Below are 9,404 nucleotides of genomic sequence, written 5' to 3' on the forward strand. Positions count from 1 at the left end.
TTTATACCAGCCATAACTTACGCGTCACCCATCTGGTTCCAGAAAGCAACTACTGCAGTTAACAGACGGACACTAGATTCCATCCAGCGGACAATACTCCTCTCTATTTCACGGGACTGCTGCACTGTGAGTACACATGCTCTGCAGGTTCTGGCGGGAGCACTCCCCCTTGACCTCGAGGTGGTGCGTTGTGCCATGGTGCAGCATCTTGCAAAAGGGCTTCCCTGCACCTTCCTGGGCCACTCCATTGACCCTACAGGAAACCTGAAAAGAGAGAAAACAAAACTCGCCACCCACCTGCAGCAGATCTGGCAGGATAGGTGGTCAGAATCCACAAAAGGGGAAATAACGAGGAAATTTCTGCCTGATGTCGGAAGATTATACCCAAAAGCACCATCATGGTTTCACCCTGGACTGTACACTACGTATTTCTTAATAGGTCATGGGGCCCTGAATGCCAAACTAAACAGTTTTAAATTAGTAAACGATCCCCGCTGTGTCTGTGGGGAAGTGGAGACATGGTCTAACATAATGTACAACTGTGAAAAGTATGAGGATCTCCGCTGCCTCCTGATGACAAAGCTCACTTACTTCCCTCGCGATAGGGAATCAAACCTGTTGGACTCGCAAGAGAAGTATAAGGAGCTGACAAAATTCGCCCACGGACTGTTCACCCAAAGAAGGACACTTATTGCTATCTACAGGGATCAAGAACAGGCACCACGACTAAAGTAACCATCCTTGGACTCAACGAAGCTGGCTCTCACCCAGATACAAGACCTTCCTTTGGGACTCTATAGAATTTTTTTTTTTTTTTTTTTTTAAGCCGCGCTCCCTTGCATGGCCCTTTGCCTCCACTCCCTGGGCGGGAGGGGGAGGTGACTTCTGGGCTCCTCCTCCCCTCGCTGCCCCTCTCTTCCCTCTGGTGGGGCATGGGCCTGCTCCACTGATTTGGGGGTCATCTTCTCTATGGACCCCTCATTTCTGTCTTTTCCCCCCAGCCTTCAGTCTCCCCACCCCTCTCTCTCTTTCTTTTAATTATAATTACTAGTGTCTGAACCATTGTTAAATTGCTTGAGCCCTACACCCAAAAACGTAACAACATTTATTTGCATAAATAGTACTTCTTTTTGGCTGACCCATAACTATAACGTTTTTTTTTTTTATTTTTTTTTTTATTTATTATTTATTTATTTTTTTTTTTAATTTATTTTATTTATTATTTTATTTATTTTTTTATTTATTATTATTATTATTATTTCTTTTTATTATTATTATTTCTTTTTATTATTATTATTTTTTTATTTTTATTTATTTTCTTTTTATTTATTTATTTTTGTAAGGTCCTAGCCACTGAAATCTCAGGAAATTAGGTGGCAGGACCTGCCAGAGTAAATAACTATAATAGCGGTGTACCTGGTCTGCCTCCACGAGGCAGAGTGTGGACAACGTTGGGTCCCATTAGGGGCCCAGCAGCTAAATGACCAGAGGAACAACGGTACACGACACTACACATGTACAAAATCCATACACTTTTAAACCTCTGGCATTGACAGTGTTCTGTTTCACACCCACAATGTATAGCACGCGGAGATGGGGGAAACCCCTGCTGCCGTTTGACACTAAACACACTCTACACTCCACTCTACACTCTATACTTTTTATCACTTCTATACTTGTAGTGTGATATTCTCTCCGTGTAGAAGGCTGTTTCTTTTTTTAGCGTACGCCCGTTGGTGCAGCACTAGGGAAAACAGCAGTCGAAATATTGTTCCATCATTAAGAGTCCGGCTGATTCACAGCTAGAAATCGTTACTCGATCCGATCGGACGAACATCGTGGATATAATATTTATTAAACAGTGAGAAAGTATATGACTTTCGTCGGAGAAAAGAGAGTAATGACAATTAAGAAGCATACTTCGGGGTGAAATCTGAACCTTATAACTACAGGATGATTGTTGTCTGGAAATTCCTTGTGTAGGAACGAACGGACTTTAGATCTAGTGACTACCGCTGGGCAGTCTGGAAATTCCACCCCATGCAGATATGAAGTTCCTCTTTCTCCTCATAAATTCCATTTTTACTGTGTCAGGTCTTCAAAATAACAGTCCCTGGGATTTTCATTTCCCCACGAAATTAGCCTTTTGACCAATAGAAGCATTGGAAACTCTAAAAGGGGCGGACATATATATATGCAGATTGGAGACAAAGAGAGGACAGTCGGTGAGGACGGACAGAACGAAAAAATCAGAGAAGAGAGGACGGACACACACAGGAGGATAGAGAGAGGGAGAGAGAGAGAGAGAGAGAGAGAGAACGGAGAAAGATACACAGCGAGACACAGAGAAACTCAGAAGGAGACAAAGAGACGAAGAGAGTCTTGTCCTGAGCGAAGCACTTCTTTTTCTTGAGGCTATCTAGTCAAAACGTCTTGAGAATCTTTTGCTGCTGACTCCTGTTCCTAGATGTCTATTCCTGAATATTGCAAAGTTTATTCTGGTAGGTTTCACCCTATATTTACAACATGATAGTTAATAGAAAGAAAGTGTCGGACACTAATACATAACCCTTTATTTAATAGAGTCCACTGAGAAACAACCCTCCTCATAGGAACACTCACTAAAGTAGCGTCTATCTAACAACATTTAGAAATTAGAGTTTAAGGTTACTAAGATCCATTTGTATTAATGGAATATAGTAAGTTATGACTGTTAAACCTGTATAGTACGTATACACCCAGATACTTGAACTGCAGGATGATTGTTGGCTTCAGAGAGTACGAGCAGCAGTGCCAACTGAAGATTACGTGAAGAACACAGACATGTACCATTAGCCTTATATCGTTTTTATCTCTTTTGATAAGAGATAGAGCTCTTATATAATCATATAAAAGTATATAACCGTTTTAATTTACACCTGTTTGTATGCTAGAGTTAATAAACCATGTTTTGTTTAACCATCCTTGCCTCTTAGCCATTCTTTTGCTACATGTTACCCACAGCACGAGTTTTATAGTAAAACAGCCATAGTTCTGCGGCATTCTGAGGTCTAACTTATGGGAGGATTTCAGAGTGAATAAACACAACGCCGATTTTGATGTTGCGAATCTATTCTCCACGTTTCAGAATAGATCTTGAGAACATGAGATTGTTGTCCTAATATCTAGTCGATCATATAAAACACAGGCGTTTTCTGGAACATCAATATTAGTGAATAAATTTGCCCAAAAACCTCATTGTACACATTGCATTTTGAATAATATTAGCAGTCGATTGTCTTAATCTCCATTTCAAGAATGATGTCCAGGCTTTACCCCTGTGGAACAATTTCTTGTATCATTTGTCACTATTAATACTAATACTAGACGCCTTCGCGGGTAGTATATGGATATAGTCACCATCCTCCTCACATTGTAGGGAAAAGGTCTGGGTTCGAATGTCGTGGATGATGTTTGGAACCTTTATGTAATTATTTCACGTGTCTAAGTTAATGGGTAAGGCAAGGATTGCATCTTTCTTGTCATTTTGTTCCAGAAGCGCGCGCACGCACGCACTCACACACCACCGCATGAACACACACATGTTCCTAGACAGCACACACATGTATAGCAGACTATGGTCCTCACGGATAATGTAATGTGTACAATCATCGTCCTCCCACAAAGAGGTGTAAATGGCCTAAGCACGAATTTTGTCAATGACAGGAGGTATTTCACAGCTTTATTCACAAAGTGGTGAATTAGTCTATCCTAGGAGATGGATCCATGATTTTCAATCCATACTCTTGCATTGATCGTCTAGCAAAGTGATCCAAGGACACACACACGATTAGAGACAGAACATACTGCCTCATAGCCTTAGTTGCTCTAGGCACTTAGCACACCAGGGTAAAAAATGCATATAATAATGCCCAATTAATGTGAGATTATTTTTATTTGATAAAAGTATAACGTCTGCATCATCTATTTCACTCTAAAGCAGGCTTACACGTGCCTAACTTTAAACATGTAGAGTGAACAGTTAAAAAAATAATAATGGTTGCATTTTTATTTGTCTGATTTTAATGAAATTTGAGTTTGCTCAATAAATATTTCTGAAAGGCCCAAACATAAAATTATAAAATGCATCCAGTGGAAGTCAAGACAGACACACAGTGCGGATAAAAATTAGTCGCCTGTGTAATTTTTAATTGATAATGCGTAACTCCCCCCCCCCCCGTTTTAGCATGAATCACCAAATGATTTTTTGTTGGTGTGGATCAACAAAACCCTTAAAATTTCTTTAATAAATTCGGTGAAAGCAAATGAATTAATTAGGTCAAAAAAATTTAACCCCATAATTCATACAGATTTCGTGGATGCAGTTATGTTTTTTTTACTCTCTAAAAAGATTGATTTTTCATACAGTCCCTATAGGGTTTAAATCTGCTTATTTGGATGTTCAATGAACGACACGGTGCTAAGGTAAAAGGTGTTATTCAAATATAATAAAGAACTCAAACGTACGTTGTTTCAATTAAGCGTATTTCCGATTTGGAAATAAAACATAAAAAATAAACATAATTAAAACCATCTTTATTATCTGGGATCTTGGTTGCACAATTTAACTGCCCTGTCATTTTGCCATGTTCCCTGTTCTAATTTTAAAGAGTAGATGCCTTGTTAAACAGACAGCTGTCATTCCTGAAATACACGAATACGGAAATCATGAGTATCCCTGAAATGTTAAGAAAAAAGCTCAACCTTATCATCCAGAATATTAGTATAGCCAGCCAGATTCATCCCATTTGGTATTTCAAATAGAAAACCCATTTTAAACACCCCCAAAATATTATGGATCCATGAATAGTTTTCTTACTTCCTGTATGAAATGCTTCATTATTTCAGCGATGAACTCGGTTCATGGTTTCATAAGAGTATACGGAATTTTTTTTTTTTTTTAATGAAAACCTCAAATGCGAGAGGTATTAGAACCTAGAGTACTTAGTACCGCGCATGGGTTGCAGGTTGAGAACACGAAAGAAGATATTTGTTGATATTAGACTTGAACTTCTGTAGACTGTAATTTTCAGTAAATACGTATGAAGGAAGGTTGTTCCAGAAAACGGTAGTTAAATAAATAAAAGAGGAAGATGAAAAGTTAGTCTGCGAGTTTGAAGATGGACAGTAAATGGATATTCACTGGTGGCAGCACGTGTTCGGACTGTTTTGAAAGAGAAAGCGGGAATTATAGAAGCCAATTCAGAAGAACAGTGCCCATGGAAGTATCTGTACAAAAGGCATGCAGCAGAAACAGTAAGTCTATGAGACAAAGAGTAGAGAGACTCTGTTAGAGATAAGTTATTAATTAACCTAACTGCCCTCTTCTGAATGGAATCTTCAAACCCGAGAGATTTTCGATGCATCGCCCCAGATGTTGGAACAATATTCCATGGTAGGGTGGATTTGCGATTTGTACAGAGTGAACAGCTGTTTGGAAGAAAATGCCGAGAGCGAAAGAGAAAATCAAGTTTTTTAGGTGTACAGGAAGCAATATTTGTAATGTCCTTGTGCCAAGAGAGATTAGAAATCAGGATAATGCCGAAAAGAGATACATCATCTTGCCTAGAAATCGGAGTGTCACCAAAGATAAGTATAGAAGCAGAAGAATCCTTTTTGCGAGAGATAAGACAGGACTGAGTTTAAAAGGATTGAAATCAACTAAGTTCTCTTTTCCCTACCGGAGAATTACCTAGTGATCGGCATTTCAGAAATTGATATCGGATATTCGAGAAGTTGAAGCAGATTTATCAGGGCGAGGTTTAACAAACTGCAAAATGGAATCCAATGTGCTATCATCAGCAAAACTATGAATAGAATTTTCGGTCAATGGAAGAAGATCATTAATATACAAAAGGAAAAGAGTGGGGAAGAGAACTGAACTTTGGAGGACACCAGCATTAGTGGAAAAGTTAAAAGACATCGCCCTCAGTGAGTGGTCAGAGAGAAAACTGGATAACCAATTACAAAAAACAGTTGGTAAACCATAAGATGGAAGCTTGTTTAGATGACCTTTGTGCCAAACCTGGTCGAATGCCTTTGAGATATCTAGAGCAACTGCTTGTGTTGCACCGAACGTTTCCATTGAATTTGTCAATAAATGTATAACATAAACTAGAATATCACCAGTGGATGGACACTAACGGAATCCGCACCGAATGCTCCCCGCATACACACTACTCGGACTTCCTCTAATCATTATCTGGCAGAAAAGAGGTAGCAAGATTATATTCCAGCTGATCCGAAAGACTTCTAGACAGTTACCAATAGGTTCGGTCCGGTGTACTAACTAGGGGCCATGCGAACACCGTTTTAGAGCTGTACCCTCGAAATGTAAGGAAATTTGGATCTTGCCATGGTGTTCATCATAACCTCAAAAGATATCAATCATTCTTCATGATCTAAGAGATGGGGAAGGGTTGACCGGAACTTAGCTCTGGAGACTAAACATGGGTTCTACTACTTTAAGCCTCCACTAAGCAAAGTGGCGGTATTTCTCCGGTTGATGAGAGTCATCTACCACCTAGTAGTAAAATTACCTACCACCTAGTAGACATCTGCCACCTAGTAAAATCTGAATTTATTTGATTATATCATAGCTATTAAATCGTAGAGAGTCCAGTTTTTATCTCTTTTAATCTGTATTAGCTTGGTTGTTTTATGCGCAGCTATTAACATTATTCATTTTGGGGTTCTTAGTACAGATCAATATTCTTCAATTCTCTTCAGTGTTCTCTCAGAAATCAGCTGAAAATGTCATTAGTTAACTGTTTGCAGCAGTTCTTGTCTTGTTTAAAATGTATTTTCATATTTTAAGTTTTCTGAGAAATGCAGTCAGGCTGCCAGAACAGATCATGGGGTCTTGTCAATGAGATACAGGAATTTTGCAAGCACGGATAAGGAGGTGATTATCCCTTGGTATAAGGTAATGGCCAGCCACACTTTGAGTACTGCGTACAGGTATGGAGCCCTTATTTTAGGAAGGATGTAGAGTTGCTTGAGCAAGTACAGAAAAGGGCAACAAGATTAGTGCCTCTTACCAATAGAGAGGCTTAAGTTCTGCAAATTGCTGCATCTGAAGACTAGGCACTTGCGAGTTGATCTGATTGGGATGTATAAGGCTTTGAATGGGTTGAGCAGGCTCAATTCTGATGGGATTCTTTCTCTTGCTCAGATTACGAACCTGAGAGGGAGCATAGATTCAAATTGAGGAAAGACAGTTGTAGAATAGATGCGCGGAAATCTGCCTTTTGCCAGCGGGAAATTGATTGCTGGAACAAAGTTTCTTCTGTCATTGTGGAAGTTGATAGCTTAAATAAATTCAAGGAGCAACTAGACAAACTTTTAGAGTTAAGGGAACTGGATGTGGGATATGTTTTGTTTTTTTTTTTTTGGCTGATGCTACATAAGCTTGCTTTTTTGCATCACATGCCTCTATTACTACTACTACTACTACTAGAAGCATTATTTATCGTTGATAATAATTACTTAGAACAGACTTGCTACCACAATTCTTCCATTAATTTCTGGTTGATTAAGACTCCCACCATTCCTGAAAAACTCTTATTACTGTTCTTTCCGGAATAATAGGAAATTCAGATTCTTCTTTAACAGGATGTCCTTTAGACCTGCAAAATGCAATCACTTCTTTTTGGCACTCACTAGCTTCTTTTCTGCTCTCCATCTTTCTTGGTGGAAACCTTCTTTCTTTAATCACAACAAATCGGCTAACTTAGTATTAGTAGTGGGAAATGATGCGATGCAAGCAACAAGCTTATATATGCATCATCCAAAAAAAAAAAAAAAAACCATCTATACAGTTCACCCAACCGTTCCCTCCAAGAATTTGACCAGTTCTTCGTTAAATTTTTTCAGGCCACCTATTCCCACAACAACAAATGGAAGTTTGTTACAATAATCAACCACCCACTGGCTGAAGGCAAACTTATACACATCTTTTCTGCAAGTGTCCTTCCTCAATTTGAATTTATGCCCCTTAATTTTTGTGTAATCAGCAAGAGTGCCATCAACATTTGGCTTACTCAATCCATTCAAGGCTTTAAACACTTCAATGAGATCGCCCCGTAGGTGCCTAGTCTCCACACCCTGTAATTTGCAGAACTAATGTCTTTCTTGGTAAGTGCACCCTTTTGTTTCCTTCACCATCTGGTTGCCTTTCTCTGCAGATGTACATCCACTCTAAATTGAGGCCTCCAGATCTGTATACAGTACTCAAGATGCAGCCTAACAAAAGCTAGTAATGGGTTTAAACTGAAACGGACTTAAATAACTTACTCATTTATAACATTCATTCCTGAAGTTGACTCTGAAGTGGACTAAGTGCATTAAACAACTGACCTAAAAAAGTTGAATTGGTTTTTTTTACTAACTCTAACTGAGGTGTGTCTCAGAAATGTGACAATCATTCCTCATACCAACTGAGTCGGCAGGCAGAGGAATAGATTTTGTCAGAAATAAATAGACGGGAGCTTAGAAAGTAGATCCTGGCCCAAATTCTCTTGCCAATGACGGCACCTAGGTGAGTACATACTCTCCAATCAGCGGGTTAAGTTACCAGTCAAACACAAACGCATCACCACACAACTCTACCAAAAAAAAAACGTCATTATAATAATTGGTCTTTATCACCATGGTATCTTGATATAATTCACGATCAAGTTGATAAAAATTGCTACAGTTTGTTCCGCAAACACAAGAAATAAAAAATATATAGGTATGCCACCAACAGGAAAAATTAAAAAACAAACCTTAATCTCAATGTATCGTTCCTAATCACCATGATAAAATTCGTGCACTGTAGCTTTCGATTGAAACGGTGTGCAGAACTCAGATTTCTTTGATATTTTGATACCTATATTTGAATTTTCCAATTCTTATATGCTTTGTTCGCTATTGGATTCTTTCTTTTTTATTAAAGGGTATGATGCGGATTTTATACAAGCGCAAACACTGGGGCGTGATGGGAATAAAATTCCCCAGGAAGTTATTGTTTTATAATATATAATGATACTGCTACTTGCTTATGCCTGAGAAAGCTCACCAGGTAAAACATGCCGGGGCGAAAAGATGGCGCTTCACAGTAACATTCTTGCTTATTTCAGGTCTGGCTTTAAAGGTAAAATTAAAGATTGAAGTGATATTAAAAGATAGAACAAGTATATGGATATAATTCGTGAAGAGGAATAACGTCTATGGTGATATTTTTTATATTGAAATTGATATTTATATAGATAGTATAATTGAAAGAATATTTTAACGGTTGGAAGATTTTAATTGATCTTTGGTTAATGGCTGCGTATTGGGAGTCCGTTGGGCTCTATTATTTAATAATTTGAAAGTGGGAG

The sequence above is a fragment of the Mastigoproctus giganteus genome, chromosome 5 (genome assembly GCF_048544385.1).
Source record: "Mastigoproctus giganteus isolate SK-2022 chromosome 5, ASM4854438v1, whole genome shotgun sequence".
Lineage (NCBI taxonomy): Eukaryota > Metazoa > Arthropoda > Arachnida > Uropygi > Thelyphonidae > Mastigoproctus > Mastigoproctus giganteus.